General features: G+C 40.1%; 1 protein-coding gene across 2 annotated transcripts in view; it reads right to left on the reverse strand.

Annotated features, from left to right (window-relative positions):
- runx2b (RUNX family transcription factor 2b) overlaps positions 1-25415 on the reverse strand; it is a 112220-nt gene that overhangs the window by 51490 nt on the left and 35315 nt on the right. Inside the window, exon 2 of one of the 2 annotated variants that reach the window (XM_061900983.1) lies at positions 1611-1697. The exons of the other annotated variant lie outside the window; for it this stretch is intronic. The gene's annotated coding sequence lies outside the window, so the exon portion shown is untranslated. The remainder of the gene's footprint in view (positions 1-1610; positions 1698-25415) is intronic. 2 annotated transcript variants of the gene reach the window in all.

Raw genomic sequence — 25415 nt, forward strand, 5'->3', positions numbered from 1 at the left:
ACGTAGGTGGAATAGATTTAAACAATCTTTAACTTGCAGGAGAGTCCACTCCTCATGGTGGACATGTATAGTTTATGTGTGTACACGTACACATCTGCTAGCGGGAGATCTATGAACAATATATAAAAGCACTGATGCGCATCTGGCACCTTGTCATGTGGACCTGATTGGGTGACACTCCCCCTCCGCGTGCCCATGCAACAAAGATCTGCTCCACGTGGTCGGCCTTGTAAAACATCAACTTAGTTGTCAGAAATAAATCTGGAATAGAGATAAAGCAGTATTTTATTTTATTGGTCACTTTAGGACAAGTGTGTTTAAAGTCTGGCCATTGGCCGTTTGAAGTTCACAGCCAATTTTTTGAACAGTTATTAAATTAAATCAAATTAAAACAATCATGAGAACAATTGCAACTATTTACCTGGTCAGCGTCAACACAATGCTGAATTAAATCTATCGAACATTTGGACTTTCATTGCACAGGTTTTAGGTTGTAATTTGATAAACAACAGCTGATGAATAACAATGACGACCGTGTTAAGACATTCTGTGTTACGACGTTTTGTGTTACGACGTTCTGTGTTACGAAGTTCCGAGTTACAACGTTCGGTGTTGCCACTTTCTGTGTTATGAAGTTCCTAGTTAAGACGTTCCGTGCTACGACTTTCTGTGTTACAACGTACCGTACTACATCTTGTGTTACAACATTCTGTGTTAGGAAGCTCCATGTTACTGAACTGAACTGAACTGAATTATATTTATATAGCGCTTTTCTCTAGTGACTCAAAGCGCTTTACATAGTGAAACCCAACATCTAAGTTACATTCAAACCAGTGTGGGTGGCACTGGGAGCAGGTGGGTAAAGTGTCTTGCCCAAGGACACAACGGCAGTGACTAGGATGGCGGAAGCGGGAATCGAACCTGCAACCCTCAAGTTGCTGGCACGGACACTCTACCAACCGAGCTATACCGCCCCGTTACGGTGTTTTGTATTATGATGCTTTGTGTTACGTATCGTTTTACGGCATTTGGTATTACAAACTTCTGTCTTACGACGTTCTGAATTATACCGTTTCGTGTTACGATGTTCTGTGTTGCGACGTTCCTTGTTATCACTTTCTGTGTTACAACGTTCCGTACTATAACATCTCGTCTTACAACATTCTGTGTTAGGATGTTCCATGTTACGGTGTTTTGTATTACGATGCTTCGTGTTACAACGTTTCGTTTTACAGCATTTCGTATTACAAACTTCTGCCTTACGACGTTCTGAGTTAATCCGTTACGTGTTACGACGTTCCGCGTTACTACGGTCATGTTACAACGTTCCGTTGTTGCATACGTACTCCATTAAAACATCACTGCTTTAGTGTAACATCAATTTTCAAAGTACCTTATTATTCGGACCATAGGGCGCACTGGATTATAAGGCTTAGTGCCGATGAGCGGGTCTATTCAGGTCTATTTTCATACAAAAGGCGCTACAGGTTATAAGGTGCATTTAAGGGGTCATATTAGGATTTTTTTTTTCTACATTTAAAGCAGTAAAAAGTAACTTTTCAACCTTCACAAAATATTTCCAGAACTTTTGGGACGATACATTGACTTACGAGTTGAATGACACCTCTGTCATGGCCTGAAGGGGTCTGTATCGCTTTTGCTGACACTTAGTAACATTGAGGAGGGTGGCAGGAACCCTGCCACACAAAAAAATACAAATGTGCTGACTTGATATCACTCCCCCCTTTCCCATTCGTTGAAAAGACAGCAGTCTATGCAATCATCTGTTAATTTTTGTTTCATTTGACATCACATGGACAAAGATAAGACCTTCTGGAGGAAAGTTCTGTGGTCAGATGGTGGTAGTATTATGCTCTGGGCCTGTTTTGCTGCCAATGGAACTGGTGGTTTACAGAGAGTAAATGGGACAATGAAAAAGGAGGATTATCTCCAAATTCTTCAGGATAACATAAAATCATCAGCCCGGGAGGTTGGGTTTTGGGCACAGTTGGGTGGTCCAACAGGACAATTACCCCAAACACATGTCAAAAGTGGTAAAGGAATGGCTAAACCAGGCTAGAATTAAGGTTTTAGAATGGCCTTCCCAAAGTCCTGACTTAAATGTGTGGACAATGCTGAAGAAACAAGTCCATTTCAGATAACCAACAAATTTAGATGAACTGCACCAATTTTGTCAAGAGGAGTGGTCAAAAATTCAACCAGAAGATTGCCAGAAGCTTGTGGATTGCTACCAAAAGTGCCTTATTGCAGTGAAACTTGTCAAGGGACATGTATATGTTTAATTTTGACCCAGCAGATTTGGTCACATTTTCAATAGAGCCAAAATCAATTCATAAAACAACCAAACTTCATGAATGTATTTTGTCACCAATAAGTATGTGCTCCAATCACTCTATCACAAAAAAATAAGATTTGTAGAAATGACTTGAAACGCAATACAACCATGACATTGTGTTCTATACAATTTTATGAAAACTTTTGACCACAATTGTGTGTTGGATTTGTAGATTGATACAAATTTGATGCCCAACATTGGATCCACGTTGTTGGGAAATTACCAAATTTCAATGGTCAATTCAACGTCACAACCTTACATTGAATAGATGTCATCAAAGAGCATGTTGTTTCAACATTGTATTTGTGTTGTAAAATATTGGTTGGGAAATTACCAAAATTCAATGGTCAAATCAATGTCAGAACCCAACATTGATTAAACATTGTCAAAACGCATGTTGTTCCAACAATAGGTTTGAGTTGCTCAACATCAGGACCTAATTTAACATGTTGTCAACGTTGTTTTGATATATTGTGCCTGCTGGGATAGCCATTAGAGACGTACTATTTGAGCCAATATTACGGCGGACATCATGTCAGTATGACGCTATATGGGCCAGTCATAATGGGACATGTGGTTTTGTTCTGGCAAAACACTACCACATCTGTCCACTGGCGCCGCCAAAATCAACTTACACTGAAAATTCTTAAGTGGGGCTTTAAAACACTTCCTTGTGGTCTACATAACATGAAATAGTGGATCTTCGGTCAAAAGGTTGCATAGTTTTACAGACCATCTTCAAGTCATTTTCTGACCGTCTCTTCAGGATGCGCCGTTTTGTGGGCAGCTTTATTTACGGGGTTCCACCTCGACAGTGTCTTCTTCCCGTCATATTTTTTGTTCCGGTAACTTTTAGTGTTACCATGGCGAGTCTACTGACAGAAATATGTTAGAAATATAGGTTACTTTGTATTAGAAATGGCAACAACGGAAAGGGAAAAAGAAGGAGCTCTTTGACTACAGCTCGGACTAAAATGGCAAAGGCGCACACATTTTTGGGACTTATGCAGATCCCAAATACACATCAGCAAGTAACGATAGGTAAAAAAAAGTTGTACTGAAACTATCAAGCCGGTGGCTATTTATTGCTCCCACACATATTTTCAATAGATATCGTTAGCATTATCGTTTTGATTTGAGCATCAAAAGTCAACAACAGATAATAGGTATTGTAATAAGTGCCATTTTGGGGTCCTTATACACACACCATACCCAGATGTTGAAGCACAGTAGGTCTGATTATGGTAGCTGTCATGCCTTGTAGCTTACCAAAGTTGTACTAAAACCTTTTGACATATTTTTCAGTGCTGTGTGTAATGTTCTATATTTTCAATGAAACATCAAAGTTTTGGGCTTGCATTTATTGAACAGGTGTCAACTTGCAGTCCACATATATCTATTATGTGTTGCTGCCATTTACTGATCACACTAATCAATACACCATGTTCCAAATAAAATTGCTTTCGAGGTCAGTAAAGACAACCAGAATTAATCCGTACATTCAGCGCACCGGGTTATAATGTGCAATGTCGATTTTTGAAAAAAATAAAAGGATTTTAAGTGCGCCTTATAGTCCGAAAAATATGGTACAAAAATGTCGTTTGACGTTGTACTAAAAGTAAGTCTCTCGGCAGCGTTTGTGAGTTCGAAGCAGTTCTTAAGAACACGTAATGTAAATGCATGACGATCAGTTGTTTGGGAAGCCAAGGTTTTATGGAACTGCTCATTTAAGATACATAAAAAAGAATCCTTACATTCAGTCTTGTGTTTTTGCACTTGATGAAGGAAGCGCTGTGGAAACACGGACAGCGCAGCAATGAACGCTGATAATGTCCGCTCAACAAACATAGTTTGGATCATCTGACTTTGATTATGTGCATCCAATATGTGTCCATCACACCTGCACTCCCTCCTGCGCTGTGTGAAACTTCACATCTGCTGCTTCAAGTGGACACATGTTACTTCTAAAAGCTGTACATCTGCACGGACCAACAAAGAAATCCATAACAGACGCTGAAGTGCGTCAAAAACAAAACACAAAGACACTTAATTTATTCATTAAATTATTAGAGGTTTCTGCTTAATTTAAATGGTTCAGGCAATCGGGTATACCCAATATCGATTAGTACACTGGTACATTGATTCTCTAACCTCCCATTTTTCCTATGTTTAGTCTTAAAATGTTCGTCCACATTCTCGGTCATCGTGCAGCCAAACATTACACATAACAGACGAGAGCCAAAAATAAAGAATCCCCAACATTGGTGACTCTTTGCACAACTTCATAATAATCCACCATTGAGCTTAAGGAATTTGCGAAAGCAAGCGCTTTGGTAAAGAAGGTGAGAAGCACTATTAAATCCAAGAAAGAACTCGTAACAACGTACCAAGTATTGATGGATAAACGATGCGTCGGTTGTATTTGCACTGCAGTAACAGTGTGCTGCAGTTCCATAATGCAGCCATCTGCTGGAATAAAATAAGTCACTACTTTTGAATGGTTTGCAGCAAATATACCGTAAATTCCGCACTATAAGCCGCTACTTTTTTCTTACACTTTGAACCATGCAGCTTATAAAATGGTGCGGCTAATTTATGGATTTTTTTTTCGCCAAAAGCCATTAACATTTTTTTTTTTTACAAACAAGCAAATATGTTGAGAATTTGTTTTATTGTTTTTGTTATGGCGCCATCTTTTGGAAAAGTTTGTTTACTGGAGGTGTCCTTGCATTTACTTAAGAGGTGCTTCTTTTTTTTTTTTTTTCAACCAGAGTGCAGTTCAAAGTTCTAGCTTTCCATAGCGTACCTACTCGAATTTATTCTTCATTCAACACTTCATGTTGTCAAGACTTGGACTATGAGGTGGTTGTTTTCCCAAGATGCAAGTGAATTTGGACCGGAGATGGCGTGAAGATAAAGAGATCTTTTTATTTTACACTATAACTACAAACAGGAACAAACAAAAGGCGCACACAATGGCGGTACAAAAACTTGGCTATTAAACAAAAGACTAGCACGAAGGCAATTAACTATAAACACGAAACAAAACACTTGCACTGTGGCATGAATAAGGAGAAAACTTACTTGGCACAAAATGAGAACGGGACATGGATCATTGGCATGGATTACAAGGTGCATAGCAGGTGATCAAGGGTGTGAATGAGGTGATGTTGCCAGAATGAACAACAGAAACAGACAGGCTTAAAGGCCCACTGAAACCCACTACTACCGACCACGCAGTCTGATAGTTTATATATCAATGATGGAATCTTAACATTGCAACACATGCCAATACGGCCGGTTTAGTTTACTAAATTGCAATTTTAAATTTCCCGCTAAGTGTCCTGTTGAAAACGTCGCGGAATGATGACGCTTATGTTGACGCGTGCTTGTAACGTTATTGGTTGTAGTGGACATTTTATCCCAGCACCACTCACGGCTAAAAGTAATCTGATTTAATCGCATAATTACACAGTATTCTGGACATCTGTGTTGCTGAATCTTTTGCAATTTGTTCAATTAATAATGGATACTACAAAGAACAATGCATTTGGAGGAAAGCGGTGTATTTTGGCCGGCTGTAGCAACACAAACACAGCCGGTGTATCTTTGTTTGTTGTGAAGCTTTAATATGGAACAGAGCGGTCAAGCGAACATGTTTCTCTACCACATGTCAACCGGCAGGTGTCGGTGAGAAAATTGTGGTAATAAGTTGGCTCTTACCGTAAACATGAGCGGAACTTGTGTCGTTCTTCCTGCAGCTGTCTAAGAGGCAGCTGCTACTTTCTTGGCTCCTCCATGGCTTCACTCAGAGACACTGGCACTCACCACACCTCTCCGACTTTCAGGTATGACTTTATAATCTCACTAAAACACTAGTAACACAATAAACAGATAAGGGATTTTCCAGAAATATCCTAGTAAATGTGTCTAATAACATCCGAATCACTCCTGCCCTGGTGTCCTAACAGGACAAAGACCCCAAACACACATCAAAAGTGGTAAAGAAATGGCTAAAGTTAAGGTTGTACAATGGCCTATCCAAAGTCCTGACTTAAACTTGTGGACATTGCTGAACAAACAAGTCCATGTTAGAAAACCAACACATTTAGCTGAACTGCACCAATTTTGTCAAGAGGAGTGGTCAACAATTCAACCAGGAGCTTGTGGATGGCTACTAAAACCGCCTTATTGCAGTGAAACTTGCCAAGGGACATGTAACCAATTGTTAACATTGCTATATATGTACTTTTGACATAGTAGAGCCATAATAAATTCATAAAACAATCAAACTTCATGAATGCTTTTTGACACCAACAAGTATGTGCTTCAATCACTGTATCACAAAATAATAAGAGTTGTAGAAATTATTGGAAACTCAAGACAGTTAATTTCTTTACAAGTGTATGTCAACTTTTGACCACAACTGTATATTTCCTGCATGTAAAACTAAAATTGCTCTTCAAAAAATGTGTCATTGTTATCCGGAACAGATGAATATTTGCATGCCTTTGATACACTAACAAGTTGACCCAGAACTGTAATCATTTCTTTCTTTAGAACTCCAGCTCATTCTCACGCTGTTTCTGAGGCTGCACTTTTCAGCGATTGTAGCAGCGTTCACCCAGTGCTGCTGCTGCTGGCTCACAGCTGTACGACCTCTCTCGTCTCAAGTGTTATTCATCTCCTCGCTCACTTGCACCGGATCGAGTCGCTGCACGGTAGCAGTGCAGAACCGCAACTGCTCCTCATCGAGCAAGGATATTTATTTTATGATCTATGGGAAAATTGGAATTCTGCATTTCACTCTTACAAAAAAAAATCCAAAAAAAATCATCTGACACTAATTTAATGTTGATTGCGCAATAAAAAGTTCTGTTTTGATTCCAGCTTGGCGCCCCGGAGGCACTTGGGACCACAAAAATGTCCATACGCCGTCTGTAGCGCCGTCAACTAACGAGGAGTGTCTGTTGCACAAATAAAGACGACAGCCATACAGGCGCTATGTGTTCATACAAACGTATTCCTTATGAATATCATAACATATCAACATAAAAGTCTCTGACAAGTGACAGTAAAAGCTTTTGGTTGTTGTGTTAAAACAATGTTAAAAACACAAGTTCGGGGCGTAGCTTTAATGTATTTCACATAATCCTGGTGTGTATATGTAATATTTATCCATCAAGCAACTGCGGTCAAAGCTGTCTCACTCAAGCGAAACAGCAAAAGTATATGCAGGTTGGGGGCCATTTTGAGCCAGGCTTTGTGGTGGTTGGAACCATAACGAACACACATATTGAAGCCGGATACGACGGTAAACGTTGGGTTGGTAAATACGAGGTAGGGACGTCATTAAGACAGTGACAGTCGAGAGATGCTGCTTGCTGATTGGTTGAAAGTTTGAGAACAAATGAAGGAAAGTGCTCCGAGTGTATGTGGACATTAATGTAGCCCGCCCCGTATGCGAATGTCCTTTCTAGATTTCCGTAAATTGCAACACTGCCAAAACTGAAATCGAAGTAAAATTAAATATCTCAAATAAGGGTATGCTTATTTTCTGTCTGATAAGATGATTCTTCTCTCTAAGCAGATTTTATGTTAGCGTCTTTTACTTGTTTTAAGGGTTTTGGTCCTAAATGATCTCAGTAAGATATGACCGCTTGTTGCTGAGATGTGATGACCTATATTGAGTAAAACATGCTTGAAACTAGAATATAAACTGTTGCAAAGCTGTGTCATTAACACTCACAAGTATAAAACTGCTTTTTCAAAGTAATACTTTCTTATTTCAAGCATGAAAAAAAAAACATGACTTTGACACAATTTTGTCTAATAATTAAAACGGATGACCGCCAAATTGACTTTGCTTTTTTATTTTCAATGAAACATTAGAAACTATGTACTTATATAGTAGAACAGTTGGCACAGTACAGTATACTGACAGTTAATATTTAAACATTTCATATGTGACATTTCAAACAATTTTGAACAGAAATAGTTCATACACATTCAGATAAATTCTTCAAATTTACAATTAAAAATGTTTTCCCCGGAAGCCGGGCTGTATATATGCGCACTAATTGACTGAAAGAGCATGCAGTAGCGCGATGATGTCATGCTTTCGATGGAAAAATATATTTTTAGACCATATGATTTGCCTGAGCGGCTAAGAGACCCCGAGAGTAACAAGCGGTTGCCTTGTTGCCTTTCCTTTAAGAACAATAAATTAGTTTTTAGTATAAATTTGCTGGTTTCAAGAAATGTAATGCAGAGCGGATAACATTTTGTCAAGATAATGGCACTAGTATTTAGTTCATTTTAGAAATGTTTTTAACATATTGAGCAAAAAGGTCTCCTACCAAGAAAAGTGCACTTGTTATTAGTGAGAATATACTTATTTTAAGGTATTTTGGGATTCCTTGAGGTTAGCTAATATTACTTGTTTCGAAAAGTCTTGACAATTCAATTCTTGTTCTATTGGCAGACAATTTTGCTTAGTTCAAGCAAAATACTCCTCATTATTGTAACTGTTTTTCTTGTTTTTGAACACTGACTTTTTGCAGTGAAGCCAGCGTCATTGGTAATTGCAGTTATTTATTCAATTACTAAACTTGCATATTATGGAAGAAAGCAATTAATAACAAGAATACAATTCATTACGTAGCTAATTTATCCTAACAATCAAATACAGTGGTATCTCAACTTAAGAGTGACACAACATAACAGTGTCTTGAGCTGTCTCAATTTTTATGCTTTAGATTACACTGCAAAAAGTAAGTGTTCAAAAACAAGAAAAAAAAAACTAAAACAAATTAGGGGTATTTTATTTGAAATAAGCCAAACTATCTGCAATAGAAAAAGAAAATTCGGTTTGTCAAGACTTTCCAAAACAAGTAAAATTTGCTAACCTCAATGAATCCAAAAATACCTTAAAATAAGTATATTCTCACTAATAAGTGCATTTTTCTTGGTAGAAAAAAATGAGACCTTTTTGCTCAATACGTTGAAAAATATTCTTAAATTTAGTACATTCTAGTGCCATTATCTTGACATAATGGTATGCATACATCATGATTTTTGAAGTAAGAAATTATAACTTTAACAAATAGTTTTATACTTGTGAGTGTTGATGACACAGCTTTGCATTAGTTGATATTCTATTTTGAAGCATGTGTTACTCAAAATAGGTCATAAAATCTCAGCAACAAGCTGTAATATCTTACTGAGATCATTTAGGACCAAAACCCTTAAAACAAGTAAAACACTAACATAAAACCTGCTTAGTGAGAATAATTATCTTCTCAGACAGAAAATAAGCAAGTATCACCCTTATTTGACATATTTAATCTTACTTAGATTTCAGTTTTTGCAGTGTACAAGCAAAAAATGAAGTTACGAGCCGACAGTACACACCACTAGTTGGTGTGGAGATTTCCGCAAGATGCGACCCAAACATTTGGTCTTACTCGCTAGCATTGGCTTGTAAATAGATCTCGATATAACTTTGTTTTCCAACAATGGGAAGGATTTAAGTGGGTGTGAAGGACAGTGCTAAATGGATGATATTTATTGAATTAAAAATAACAATCAAAAACAAGATAGAGTATGTCTGCAACTTGGCAAAGCAACTCAAATCATTACTAGTCTGCATTATAATGAAGCAGAATAAAGTTAAAAAGTTAAAGTACCAATGATTGTCACACACACACTAGGTGTGGTGAAATTATCCTCTGCATTTGAATGAATCGATACTGCCTGACAAGGATGTTAAAATAATATATAAACAGCGGACTTTTATCCATGAAAATATGGAAAAGCTGCTGATGGTGAGTTTGGCGGGGAAGCAGCTGGCAGCAGATACCGTTGAAGGCAAACATTGTACATTATTATTACATTACTTCATAGAACTACTGTAGTTTTTAGTATTACATTCTATTGTATTGCTAATATGCAATATTTATTATCTAAAAGCTCGTTTTTCTTTTTAAAAGGCATGTTGCATGTTAAGCAACATGTTTTGAGGGGGCAAGTACCAATTGAATTGATTTCAATGGGATATGTTGATTTTAGATACAAGTGTTTTAAGTTAGGCAGTCTGTCACAAAATAAATTACTGTAAGTGCTACTGTAATAACAACCCAGACTTCCCTCTCCTCAGCCACTTCCATATATACTCGGTCCCGTCCTTCGCTGCTTGCAGCTTTAATTGTGTTTGTTTTTGTTATTGTTGTCTCTTTGTCTTATCGCCCTCTTGTCCCCGCAATTTCCCCCTCTAGCTTCCTTTTTTCCCCTTTCTATCCCCTCCTTCTCTGGCCCGGCTGCACCAATTGATAATATAAATCCATTTAATAAAGTCAAATACAAATAAGACAACAAGAGAAGTATCCCACACTTCTCTTTTTTAAAGTGCATCTATGGGCATCTACAACAACTTTATCAGACCTGGGCAAATTAAGGCCCGGGGGCTACATAAGATTTTCAGATTTTCAATATTGCTCTGTAAAGTCAATGCGTCCAGGAAATAAGCTACGGTAAGGATTCAAATAAGGAAAATACCGTATTTTTCGGACTATAAGTCGCAGTTTTTTTCATATTTTGGCCGGGGGTGCGACTTATACTCAGGAGAGACTTATGTGTGAAATTATTAACACATTACCGTAAAATATCAAATAATATTATTTAGCTCATTCACATAAGAGACTAGACGTATAAGATTTCATGGGATTTAGCAATTAGGAGTGACAGATTGTTTGGTAAACATATAGCATGTTGTATATGTTATAGTTATTTGAATGACTCTTACCATAATATGTTACGTTAACATACCAGGCACCTTCTCAGTTGGTTATTTATGCGTCATATAACGTACACTTATTCAGCCTGTTGTTCATTATTCTTTATTTATTTTCAATTGCCTTTCAAATCTCTATTCTTGGTGTTGGATTTTATCAAATACATTTCTCCCAAAAATGCAACTTATACACTCCAGTGCGACTTATATATGTTTTTTTCCTTCTTTATTATGCATTTTCGGCAGGTGTGGCTAATACTCCGCAGCGACTTTTACTCCGAAAAATACTGTACTGTCAATATGACATAATATTATGAATGTGCCTGTATATACTTATATACTAACAGCATGTATATAAAACATTGCAGTTTTTCAGGTGGTTTTAGAGGGCTTCATAGGCGGAATAGATCACATCCCTGGGGTTGGGAGAGTGGCCGTTTTTTTGTTTCTTACACATTTCCATGATCAGAAAGGAGCAGATGGAAGAATACTATTCTTCCATCGACATCCATTGCTTTCCTCCTCTCCAAGGTTCTCATAGTCATCATTGTCACCGACATCCCACTGGGTCATTATTGTCACCGATGTCCCACTGGGTGTGAGTTTTCCTTGCCCTTATGTGGGCCTACCGAGGATGTCGTAGTGGTTTGTGCAACCCTTTGAGACACTAGTGATTTAGGGCTATATAAGTAAACATTGATTGATTATATTTATCTGCCCCCTTTTTAGCACAAAGTATTTTAGATGACTTTATAACTGTTCCCTCCATCAACACCTGAACTCCAACATACTTTTTAATTTTCGTTTAAGCATTTTCACAATGACACGTCCAATCTAAATAAAAATTCAGTTTGATATAATTCCAGTTGTCTCTTTGTGTAACTCTTTTTAAACTCAAAAATATTCCAACAACTTTTTAAGTCTTTGTTTAGAGAATTCCATGCTTTCACACCAGCAACAGACAAGCACATTTGTTTCAAATTTGTTCCACTCTTGGATGTTTAAAGTCATACGGCCTTCTGTGGTTCTCATCTTCAGACGTGAACACAAATAACTTTTGTAAGTCCTTCGGAAGAACTTTATTTCTAGCTTTTAACATCACTAATAGAGTATGCAATTCAACAATGTCTTTTAGTTTTAATAATCCTGACCTAATGAAGAGTGGATTTGTGTGGTCTCTATATCTCACTGCAAAAATTATACGAATTGCTCTTCTTTGTTAAAGAAATAAAGGCATTATGTTGCTGTGATATGTATTTCCCCATTTTTCTGCACAATAATTGAAATAAGGTAGAATAATTGAGCCAACGTGTGTTGTGTTCTTGAGCAAGACACTTCACCGTTGCTCCTGATGGGTCGTGGTTAGCGCCTTGCATGGCAGCTCCCACCATCAGTGTGTGAATGGGTGAATGTGGAAATAGTGTCAAAGCGCTTTGATTACTTTGATGGTAGAAAAGCGCTATACAAGTATAACCCATTTACACATCACTTGAATTGGTAGCTCTATCAGTTTTTTGTACTATGGTATTTAGAATGAGCAGAAAGGGAAAAGATATGTGTGTTCTTGTCAGGCAACATTCCAAAAAAAATGCAGTTCTCCTTTTAATCTAAAAAAAGGTGTCAATAGTCCTAAATATTCTTTCAATAGTCCCACCTGAGCCCAAAAATGCTTCCCATTCCAATATGTCAAGCGTAAAATCCTTTCACAATGACACAAGTTGTGAAAAAGGAAAACAAAATGTCATGAGTAAAAAAAAAAATTCAGGAATGTGTCGTCACTAGGAGTGTAACGGGACGTGTATTTGTATTGAACCGTTTCGGTACGGGCGGTTTCGGTTCGGTTCGGAGGTATACCGAACGAGTTTCCACACGGACATATTAAGTAGCGAACTGCACTTTGTGTAAACAATAGACACCAAGGCAACACACAGCATGCTAGCAGGGACCGGGCTACGATAGACTGACGACACCTCCTCTTTTCCCCGGATGTGTCCTCTTTTGCGGGGCTGTCCGGGTGGAGTTTCTTAAATGCTTCAAATGTCCGGCATTTTAAGTTAAGGTTGCGTGTATTTTCAATGTACGTTCAGGGTTAAAAAAGGCTTAAAAAGAAATCAAATTGTGCACGCAGCAGCATTTGTGATGGAAGGGCAGAGAGCGAGAGAGTTATGATAAACGCGCATGCGTCGCCAGGCTCTGCTTTTTACCCATAGATTTATCAGATTTTATCTTTTATCATCTATAGCAGGGGTGTCAAAAGTGTGCCCCGGAAGGCATTTGCGGCCCACAACTAATGTTTTAAAGACCCACGGCACATTCTAAAATTATTATTAAAATAAAAAAAAACATAAACAAAAGTGAAATAAAAAAGCTTAAAGGCTACATGTAATTTAGAAAAAGTTGCAACGTTGTCTAATAAAACAAAGCTCTTTTTTTTTTTCTGTCAAACTGTCTTTGCTCAAAACACAATATTGAATCAAAATCAATGTTATTATGAATTCAAGGTTCCGATTACTTCACATCAAATATTCCACTGAGAAAAATATTTGGGCGGAAGATTTTGCAAATTTGGTAAATAAATAACCAAAAAATGTATTCATTGTTGTTTTCTTACTGTACCAAAAATGAACCGAACTGTGACCTCTGAACCGAGGTACGTACCGAACCGAAATTTTTGTGTACTGTTACACCCCTAGTCGTCATATCCTGAACAAATGTACTTTTGCTCAAAGGGAAATAACTCTTTGAGGTTTTAAAGGTCTGCGCCATGCACGCCATTTCGCACTATTCTAGAAAAAATGATAAAAACACAAGCGCAAGCAACAGACCATGGCCTGTTTTTCCCCAGCGCACAATGTCATCAGTGCGGAGGAGGAAAAGTACAGCCACTTAAGACCGGAGCATTGAGCCTCCGATTCACAGCGCTGCATTTTTCAAGACACTTAATTACAGCCTTTTGGAGGAGGCAAGTGACGAGGCCCTGCCTTGGAACTACAAAAAGTGATGTTTCCATGTTTGGCCGGCCACCAGGGGAGACGCATGCCAGCGCTGCCAGTCGGCAAAGGTTTTGAACAGGGAATCAGAGGGGTAAAAAAATCAGCAGAGCAGAAATGCAGCCATAGCCAGCCTTGGCGCGAGACAGGTATTGAGGGTGATAGGAGGCCAAATAGCTGAACCGCTTGTTGACGACTGTCAGTAACCTTACATTTGATGACCTCATCATGGTCAGCTAAGCCCCTAATGACTGCTTGCCACCGAGCCTGTGACGTCAGGGTTTATGGTCATGGGCGGCACGTTCTGCTGAGTACAAGCTCGCGAGAAATAATGGCCCTGATATTCCACTCTCAGCCTTCGGGGAACGGCGGGAATGGGACGCGGAGTGGGCGGCTTCTCGCTGCCTGTGGTGGGAGGGAGTCGGGGCTGGGTGTGGGGGTGGCGTGGGTATGAAGACAATTTCTTTTCTGCTCTTATTGCGCTGACTGTCTGCCGCCTCGCGCCTTCATGGAGGTCCCTAATTGAGATCACTTGCACTCAAAAATAGGCACCAAAGAGGAACTCCTGCGGGGTTGGGAGAAAAAATTAAGCGAGTAATACCAAAAGCGAGCTGATCTAAAACAGTACCAAAGACAAAATGGTATGTTTCCACAAAACAGTTAATTTCAGATTGCTAATTCTTTTTTATGCTTTCCAGTAGGGGTGTCGCGAAACAACTTCTTAACTTCTGATGGAGCCTTGACTATTGCATGATACCAATAGCAATCAAATACAATTTCAGCAGGAATCGAGCATACTTTTATTATTTTGCAGTGTGGAAAGTTAGAAAAGGTTTATTTAAGTAAAATTACACAGAGAAAATGGTAGGTATAAAAAACACTAACCTATTTATTCTTAATCGTCTGAACGTGACTTATGCTATCTTTAAGTTGAAGTGGAGTGGTAATTGGATTTTTGGCAATTGTCTAACGATTTGAACAGGTTTGTTACTGGATACTTTATAAGACGCGTCTGCCTTGGGGACTCTGTATGTGTAAGTGATATGCAATCATGATATTTTATACTTGTTTATATTGAAAATATTGCTGTTTTAGACCGCTATATTGTTCATTTGGGGACACTTAATGTACATCAAGCTTGTGTGCTATTGTGTGCTTAGCTGTTGTGTAACTGCTAACTCTTAGTAGCCTATAGCCTTACAGGTTTACCTTTTATAAATGACTACTACAATATAAAAAAATAACAATCTTGTGTGCCTATTGGAGGACATTTAGAAGTTAACTGGTTGTCCAACTTTGTACAAGTAAAACAAGCTTTATGGGTTGCTTGTATCGAAGATTTTAGATTCAATTCCATATAATCCAATACTTATTTTTCTGCTGATATCGGACACTTTGACTTTCCAATGCCTGAATGGAGACATCTGCATCAGCTACGTAGATAGTTTGACATCATAACAACTCGGCACGTTTTTAATATTCAAACACAGAAGATAGCGTGCACTAGATTATAACAATGGACAGCACCAGTTCCACCTTTGAACAAGTGATCTGTGCCATACAATTGCGACTAATTCCATAAAACTGCTAAAACATTGGACAGTCTGATTTGGATAATTTGGAAACTGCACAATTTGGTGCAAGCCGTGCTTGTGTGATGCTCTGTGTGACTTTTAGTAGCAACTAGGCACCAAAGAGGCACTCCCCTGTGGGTTAAAGGCCTACTGAAATTAGATTTTCTTATTTAAACGGGGATAGCAGGTCTATTCTATGTGTCATACTTGATCATTTCGCGATATTGCCATATCTTTGCTGAAAGGATTTAGAAGAGAACATCGACGATAAAGTTCGCAACTTTTGCTGCTGATAAAAAAGCCTTGCCTGTACCGGAAGTAGCAGACGATGTGCGCGTGACGTCACGGGTTGTGGAGCTCCTCACATCTGAACATTGTTTACAATCATGGCCACCAGCAGCGAGAGCAATTCGGACCGAGAAAGCGACGATTTCCCCATTAATTTGAGCGAGGATGAAAGATTCATGGATTAGGAAAGCGAGAGTGAAGGACTAGAAAAAAAAAAGACTAGAGGGCAGTGGGAGCGATTCAGATGTTATTAGACACATTTACTACGATAATTCTGGAAAATCCCTTATCTGCTTATTGTGTTACTAGTGTTTTAGTGAGATTATATGGTCGTACCTGTACAACCTGAAGGTCGGCCCCGCACCTTTCTTCAGCACCAGTCGACGGGTGGTGCCGATGCCCATCTCTGCCCTCCGCAAGGGACCCTCTTCGAAACACGATCTTTCGAAATAATCGCTGCATAATACACTGTAATTTGTGTGTGTGGTCCATTCCAACCGTGTTCGCTTGACATCTTTGTTCTATAGTAAAGCTTGACTGTCATCTCTCGGGAATGTAAACAATGAAACACTGGCTGCAATACACCGCTTCCCACCTACAGCTTTCTTCTTTGATGTCTCCATTTTTCATTGAACAAATTGCAAAAAATTCAGCAATACAGAGTTCAGAATACTGTGGAATTATGCGACTTATAGCTGGGAACGGTGCTGGAACAAAATGTCCTCTACAATGCGTGACGTCACGCGCACGCGTCATCATACCGAGACGTTTCAGCAGGATATTTCGGCGCAAAATTTAAAATTGCAATTTAGTAAACTAACCCGGCCGTATTGTCATGTGTTGCAATGTTAATATTTCATCATTGATATATAAACTATCAGACTGCGTGGTCGGTAGTAGTGGCTTTCAGTAGGCCTTTAAGCAAACATATTTAAAAAAAAATAATCAGGCATGCAATGTGGGTTGTCAATACAGAGGACCAAAGGCATAACTGCACATTTTCAACAAGTGGTTCAGTCGAGGTTGGTTTGAATTTACAAAGCTAAATCAGACCTTTTTGTGCGACAACATAACAGCCACACATGGTCCGAAGAATGAAAGAAAGACACTTAAAAAGTAGCGAGAATATTTCTGAGAGATTGCAAATTTCCAGCAAGCGTTTGCGTTCAGTTTGTTGACTACTGGCACAGTTCAGGTTGGTAAACTCTGCTCAGGCTTCGCAGTGCCTGAGTGGAAAATGCAGAGTTAACAATACAAGCGTGATATCATATTAGCTTGATTATACGGTCAATGAATCAAATACTGTACCAAAACAGAAACATGGTACAGTAGAAGAAACTCCCACAAACATAAGTTGTACTTCGGAATGCGAGTTTGTGTTGGAAGCAGATAACGTAGAAGTCCACTCTCTAAGGTAAACGCTGTACATTATTATTACATTGCTTCATAAAACTACTGTAGTTTTTAGTAGTACATTCTATTCTATTGTTTTTATACAATATGTATTATCTCAAAGTACGGTTTTATTGTTAAAAGACATGTTACTTGTTAAAATGTTGCTGTTTTGGTAGGCCAAGCAGACATTAAATTGATTTTAATTCATTTCAATAGGTGACACTATTTCACAATACACGTTTTTTAAGGTACAAGCTGCATTACGAAACCAATTAAACTCACAACCTGAGGTACCACTAAATTTCCTTTTTATTTTTAAAGTGACAACTTCGGTTTCTTCCCATTCTACTCATGCATTACAGTGTAAAAACAAGAGCATATTTTACTGTAAAATCTGGCAGTTGAGTCACCAGAATTTTAGCATAAAAATAGCAGTGATACTGTTTTTTTTATTTACTGCAATTCTATGTGAAAATAAAAAACGCTGTTCATTTTCACAGTAAAATTCTGGTAACTGAGCTGCCAGTTTTTTTGTTTTTTACACTCAAAACAGATTTCTTTTGTTGACAGTGGAGTGGTTACAATAATGAACAATACTGCTACACAACCACAAGTGGAACATTATGATTCAAATACACTATATTTGCAATTCTTTTCAAAAACATGCCAAAAAAGATTTCAACTTCTCCCTAAGTTTGTCCGTACCAAGAAGCAACTGCGTATCTTTACAGGCTTCAGGCACTCCTGGCAATGCCGTGTTAGGAGTAGCCTTTGTGTCACCAGCTGTACTATTATTAGTCCTTCACTTTAGTTTAGCCGCACCAGTCATCAAAATCTCCATGGAACAGCCCAGAGTCTCCGAAGCGGGCTGCTTTTCCCTTCCATCACTCAATCAGCTCCGATCAAGCCATTAATCAAACAAGCCCCCTTCTCTCGGGGGCATGATGGAGGGATTCGCTTGGGGGGAAATGCAGCCTACCAAGGGGTGGTACTAGAGCACGGCTGTGAACGGGAACCCGGTGAGGAGCGTTTTTCTTGGACAGAGATCTTCTGTAGGTGCTAAAGACAATACAGACACTTGGGCCGGGCCAACATTCCGCTTGACACATTTCCCTTCCTCTGCGTGTTTCGCTGGCCCGCTTCCTTTTTGCAAACTAGCCGGTTAGTATCCAAATATTATGAGTACATCGGCAAGACACGCTGTTCTCTTGTATCCGGGTCACTTTTGGACTTGAGAAGTAAAACTAACAGCAGATTTATTAGGGAACGTTTCTACTCTGTCGATGTTGATGTCAGTCCGTCACGAGCCAGGATGATTTATGTGATGGAGGGTGATTAGCGAGGCTAAGCCGAGGTGGATGCAGTCACTACAGAGACCAGGAGCAGAACTCGCCAGGGAGCTATCAGCTATCATGTTTTCTTGGAGAATGGGGGATGGAGGCAAATATGGATAGCAGAGGAGAAAGGTGGTAAAGATGTAAGTGGAGGTTCACTTGGTTCAAAATGACGTGATAGCCTGCAGTTAAAGTCTAGTCTGAAAACATTTTTGGTCAGGTCTAGTATAAATTTACATTTAAGACTAGATCTGACCAATTTAAATCTATGAGCATGACTTGATGATACTTGGATGAGAGGTGAAACGTCTTCTACGACAAACTCAACAGTCCAGAATAACTTAGATCAGGGGTCTCAAACACGCGGTCCGCGGGCAAATTGCGGCCCGCGAGACGTTATTTTGCTGCACCCACCTTAATGTGAAAGTTTAATGTTAGTGTGGCCCGTGAGTTTTATATGAATGCTGCTTGACAGTGTTGTGTTATTTGGGTCCAAAAAGGCTCTTTCAACGTTCTGGGTTGCCTACCTCTGCGTTAGTGGAAAAAAGCAGCAAATCAGTGAAAGCGACTGAGATGTTGCCATGGAGACTAGGGTTTTCTTACGTGCCTGGCTGCAGTCACACTGAAACACCTGTCCGTCAGTAAGAACAGTCCCCGATAACCTGGACCAATTCAAAACCGTTATTTGTTTTTTTATTGAACACTACATCTTTTTTCTATATGACGCTGGATAACACTCCGGGAACCGTTCCTTTTTTGCGCTCGCTACGCAGGTACTTTCCCGGCTATTATCCGCCGACCGCCGTGTTACTGTAGGAAGGAAAAGCGGAACAACACACACATTGCGGAAATAACATTATTCACCGTGTGTCGGCTAAATACAAATATATTCCACAACCCCAAACATGTCTTTTTCAAAGCCTGTAGTGAAGTGAAAGATTAGTAATGAGCAAAGACAATTCCAGGAAAAGTTGGAGATGCAATTTTTCTTTTTTGAGCACAAGGGCACCTCGACGTGTCTTATTTGCACAGAGAAAGCACAATGGATACCTATTTGAAACGTCATTATACAACTAAACATGCTGAGGAGTATGCAACATTTTTTTAAAGAAATATTTTCTTGCGGCCCAGCCTCAACCAGACTCTGTGTCCTGTGGCCCCCAGGTAAAGTGAGTTGGAGACCCCTTACTTATATGCATTAGAACATCTGTTGATATTACATCCAGTTGTCCATCCATCCATCCATCATCTTCCGCTTATCCGAGGTCGGGTCGCGGGGGCAGCAGCCTAAGCAGGGAAGCCCAGACTTCCCTATCTCCAGCCACTTCGTCTAGCTCTTCCCGGGGGATCCCGAGGCGTTCCCAGGCCAGCCGGGAGACATAGTCTTCCCAACGTGTCCTGGGTCTTCCCCGTGGCCTCCTACCAGCTGGACGTGCCCTAAACACCTCCCTAGGGAGGCGTTCGGGTGGCATCCTGACCAGATGCCCGAACCACCTCATCTGGCTCCTCTCGATGTGAAGGAGCAGCGGCTTTACTTTGAGTTCCTCCCGGATGGCAGAGCTTCTCACCCTATCTCTAAGGGAGAGCCCCGCCACCCGGCGGAGGAAACTCATTTCGGTCGCTTGTACCCGTGATCTTATCCTTTCGGTCATGACCCAAAGCTCATGACCATAGGTGAGGATGGGAACGTAGATCGACCGGTAAATTGAGAGCTTTGCCTTCCGGCTCAGCTCCTTCTTCACCACAACGGATCGATACAACGTCCGCATTACTGAAGACGCCGCACCGATCCGCCTGTCGATCTCACGATCCACTCTTCCCCCACTCGTGAACAAGACTCCTAGGTACTTGAACTCCTCCACTTGGGGCAGGGTCTCCTCCCCAACCCGGAGATGGCACTCCACCCTTTTCCGGGCGAGAACCATGGACTCGGACTTGTAGGTGCTGATTCTCATTCCGGTCGCTTCACACTCGGCTGCGAACCGATCCAGTGAGAGCTGAAGATCCCGGTCAGATGAAGCCATCAGGACTACATCATCTGCAAAAAGCAGAGACCTAATCCCGTGGCCACCAAACCGGATCCCCTCAACGCCTTGGCTGCGCCTAGAAATTCTGTCCATAAAAGTTATGAACAGAAATTCTGCCTTACCGTGGTAGAGGAGTTTGCGTGTCCCAATGATCCTAGGAGCTATGTTGTCTGGGGGCTTTCATGTCCCCCTGGTAGGGTCTCCCAAGACAAACAGGTCCTAGGTGAGTGATCAGACAAAGAGCAGCTCAAAGACTTCTATGGAATTACAACAAAATGAACTCAGATTTCCCTCGCCCGGACGCGGGTCACCGGGGCCCCGCTCTGGAGCCAGGCCCGGAGTTGGGGCACGATGGCGAGCGCCTGGTGGCCGGGCCTGTCCCCATGGGGCCCGGCCGGGCACAGCCCGAAGCGGCAACGTGGGTCATCCCTCCAATGGGCTCACCACTCATAGGAGGGGCCATAGAGGTCGGGTGCATTGTGAGCTGGGCGGCAGCCGAAGGCAGGGCACTTGGCGGTCCGATCCTCGGCTACAGAAGCTAGCTCTTGGGACATGGAACGTCACCTCACATCCAGTTGTACTTTCTTAAAAAACTGATGAGATACTTCCTATCTATTGTTAATCTGTTTTCATTTAGTGGGAATCGTCTCTCATTGGCAGTAATGTTAAGTCCCGCCAGAAGGCAGTAAAGTCAATCACTCAGATCAACAGGAAGTAAAAACAAAAAATAATGGCTGTGGAGGCAGAGTAAGCGGCCGCGGCATTGGCAGCGTATTTTGAGGGTTTGGATCTCCTGATCGCATACCAGCTCGGAGCCACACCGCAGCGCTGAACTCTGCAAACTGGATCAGCAGATCCAGATTTGTTTGGACCTCATCATCAGGAGATGCTAAGGCTGGAGGAGGAGGAAGAGGAGGAAGAGGAGGAAGAAATGATGAATTTGGCGGAGGATTGTCACGGTCGATGATATGGCCTCAAAACCTAAGCCTGTAATTACACTAAGCGCACTGAGGGAGTGAAATCCATTTTGCGTCTTAGTCTTCATTAATCTGAAAAATATATGCAGATTATCAAAATGTCCACAATAGTGGGAGGAGGAAATGTGATTTATCAACACTCATCACTGTTTTGCGAGCACCATTTTGCGTTTTATTTAGCACGTGTGAGAAGGACGTGCAAACTGTCAGTTCCACACACGGCTGCCGCTGCACAGACAGACAATGGACAGGGAATCCTCCGTCATACGTGTGTGAGTCAACATTTTGGATGGTCATAAATAAAAAATAATACACATATTGTCTATTCAAAAACATCATTTTATAATTTTGTTGTTGCTAGAGGATTTAGGGGGCTGATTAAAACAAATTAATCTAATGCATTTTTGCATCCTTTAGTGTTTTTTAATGACGTTTGTTTTTTTATCCACATAGAATACAGTATATATTATCACAACATTTTGTATATTAGAAAAATATATATATTTAAGTATGCATTTTTTGTGTGTCTTGAGCAAGTTAGTACAGGCTCTCTCCAATGAGCCCACCTTCAGTTGTAAAAAAAAAAAAAAGTGATTTCATTTTAAATGCACTGCAAGGCTATGTCTAAAATTCACATAAAAACTGGTATGTGGCACATGCATGTTTGAAAATGCCACAGGTAGGAGCATGACAACATGAATGTGCAGTAAATGAGAATGTCTCTGTGGGGATGCCCCGTACAGTACATGCAAAATCCTCATTCAAAAAAGTTGGTCTGCGCCATTTTACAATTGCACACGCTGTCATCCGATTTTATTGAAAATTAGGATGACCTATTTAAATCTTAGTAAATCAGGCCCTGATTGAGTCATGGCAGGGACACTATGGGGGCCCCAGTAAAAGGTGACATGAGTTCTGATCAGGTTTGAGTTTCTATTGCAATGTGTGACAATAGCTACAGTAAAAAAACAAGGACACTCCACTGTGCAATGCTACTACTCCTGAACTGTTGCATCCAAAAGGGGGAAAATTTGTCTGAACAAACACCTCTACCATCAGTGATGCCTGTGCTATAATTTTCCACACGGTGGAACGGTTTTTAAACCCCAAAGTAGGGCTCAGCGATATATTGAATATACTTGATATATCCCGGGTTTGTCTCTACAAACCCCGTTTCCACATAAGTTGGGAAATTGTGTTGGATGTAAATATAAACGGAATACAATGATTTGCAAATCATTTTCAACCCATATTCAATTGAATGCACTACAAAGACAAGATATTTGATGGTCAAACGCATAAACTTTATTTTTTTTTGTGCAAATAATTAACTTAGAATTTCATGGCTGAAACACGTGCCAAAGTAGTTGGGAAAAGACATGTTCACCACTGTGTTACATACCCTTTTCTTTTAAAACACTCAATAAACGTTTGGGAACTGAGGAAACTAATTGTTGAAGCTTTGAAAGTGGAATTCTTTCCCATTTTTGTTTTATGTAGAGCTTCAGTCGTTCAACAGTCCGGGGTCTCCGCTGTCGTATTTTACGCTTCATAATGCGCCACACATTTTCGATGGCAGACAGGTCTGGACTGCAGGCGGGCCACGAAAGTACCCATACTCTTTTTTTACGAAACCACGCTGTTGTAACACTTGTCTTGCTGTAATAAGCAGGGGCGTCCATGATAACGTTCCTTGGATGACAACATATGTTGCTCCAAAACCTGTATGGACCTTTCAGCATGAATGGTGCCTTCACAGATGTGTAAGTTTCCCATGCCTTGGGCACTAATGCACCCCCATACCATCACAGATGCTGGCTTTTGAACTTTGCGCCTATAACAATCCGAATCGTTATTTTCCTCTTTGTTCTGGAGGACACCACGTCCTCTGTTTCCAAATATAATTTGAAATGTGGACTCGTCAGACCACAGAACACCTTTCCACTTTGCATCAGTCCATCTTAACGCCGGCGGCGTTTCAGGATATTGTGGGTAAATGGGTTTGGCTTTGCATAGTAGAGTTTTAACTTGCACTTACAGATGTAGCGAACAACTGTAGTTACTGACAGTGGTTTTATGAAGTTTTCCTGAGCCCATACGATGATATCCTTTACACACTGATGTCGGTTTTTGAGGCAGTACCGCCTGAGGGATCAAAAGTCTGTAATATCATCGCTTACGTGCAGTGATTTCTCCAGATTCTCTGAAATTTTTGATGATTTTACGGACCGTAGATGGTAAAATCCCTAAATTCCTTGCAATAGCTCGTTGAATGTGTTGTTCTAAAACTGTTCGACAGTTTGCTTACAAAGTGGTGACCTTCACCCCATACTTTTTTGTGAATTACTTAGCATTTCATGGGAACGGCTTCTATACCCAACTGTTCCCAATTAGCTTGCACACCTGTGGGATGTTCCATATAAGTGTTTGATGAGCATCCCTCAACTTTATCAGTATTTATTGCCACCTTACCCAACTGTTTTGTCACGTGTTGCTGGCATCAAATTCTAAAGTTAATGATTATTTGCAAAAAAAAAATGTTTATCAGTTTGAACATCAAATATGTTGTCTTTGTAGCATCTTCAACTGAATATGGGTTGAAAATTATTTGCAAATCATTGTATTCCATTTTATTTACATCTAACACAATTTCCCAACTCATTTGGAAATGGGGTTTGTAGAAAATAACTATTTCGTGAGTATTTGACTATACATTCTCACACAGTTGTTTTAGATGCGGGCATTACACTATAAGCTTTTCTCACTCTTTCTTGTCTCTCCTTCTCACAGAGACATAAAACAAGCGCACCTTCTTGCATACGTCACATACTGTCGTGCATGCAACATCGTACGCTGTTGCCGAGCAGAGAGCTAGCGGCATGGGTAAAGTTAGCTGTGGCAGGTGGTGCTAGTGGAGCGGTGCGAGTGTTAATATGAGAGAGAGAAGGTGAGAATCTGCTAACAAATTGAGGAAGAATTAATTCCCAAGAAAAACGGCAGGGGGTCCATTGTCTGGCGGTAGTTTGGCTTCAAGCGTGAAGATGTTGAACATATAACCGTAATATGTCAAGTATGCGGCAAAAGCGTTGCTACAAAAAGTAGCAGCACTACTAATTTGTAGCATCATTTGAAAAGTCACCCGCTAGAAAATAAGGAGTGCTTGAAACTCCGCATGTCAACATCTCCAGCCGGTGCCATACCAACAAACTGCAGAAGCAACCAGCACTGACCCAATTTAGCCTGGTGTCTTCCATTTCCAGATCAACACCATATCAAAAAAATAGTCAACAACAGAAGGAGATTATGTCCGCAGTAACGGACCACATAGCGAAGGACATACAATATTTGATTCCCTATTATGTAGCTAATTTTAATTTTAGAGTTTTTGAAATATCTTGTGTGACATCATGCACAAACATGCACTTTACTTATTTAAAAATATTATGGTGGCATTCTGTACAAAAAATGCATTTTAATTTAGTGTTGTTTTGATATATCATCTTAGTGACATCATGCACAAAAGTGCATTCATAGCTTGTTTTAAAATGTCTTTGACAATCTTGCACTTTCTGTTACATGAATGTCACTGCTTAATAACTGTTTCAGACATACTATTTAGGTAAATTGACTTAGTTGTGATTTATTTTTCTGCATGAAAGTTTGAAATTAGCATATATTAGCAT

Source organism: Nerophis ophidion, linkage group LG05 (assembly GCF_033978795.1).
Source record: "Nerophis ophidion isolate RoL-2023_Sa linkage group LG05, RoL_Noph_v1.0, whole genome shotgun sequence".
Classification (NCBI taxonomy): domain Eukaryota; kingdom Metazoa; phylum Chordata; class Actinopteri; order Syngnathiformes; family Syngnathidae; genus Nerophis; species Nerophis ophidion.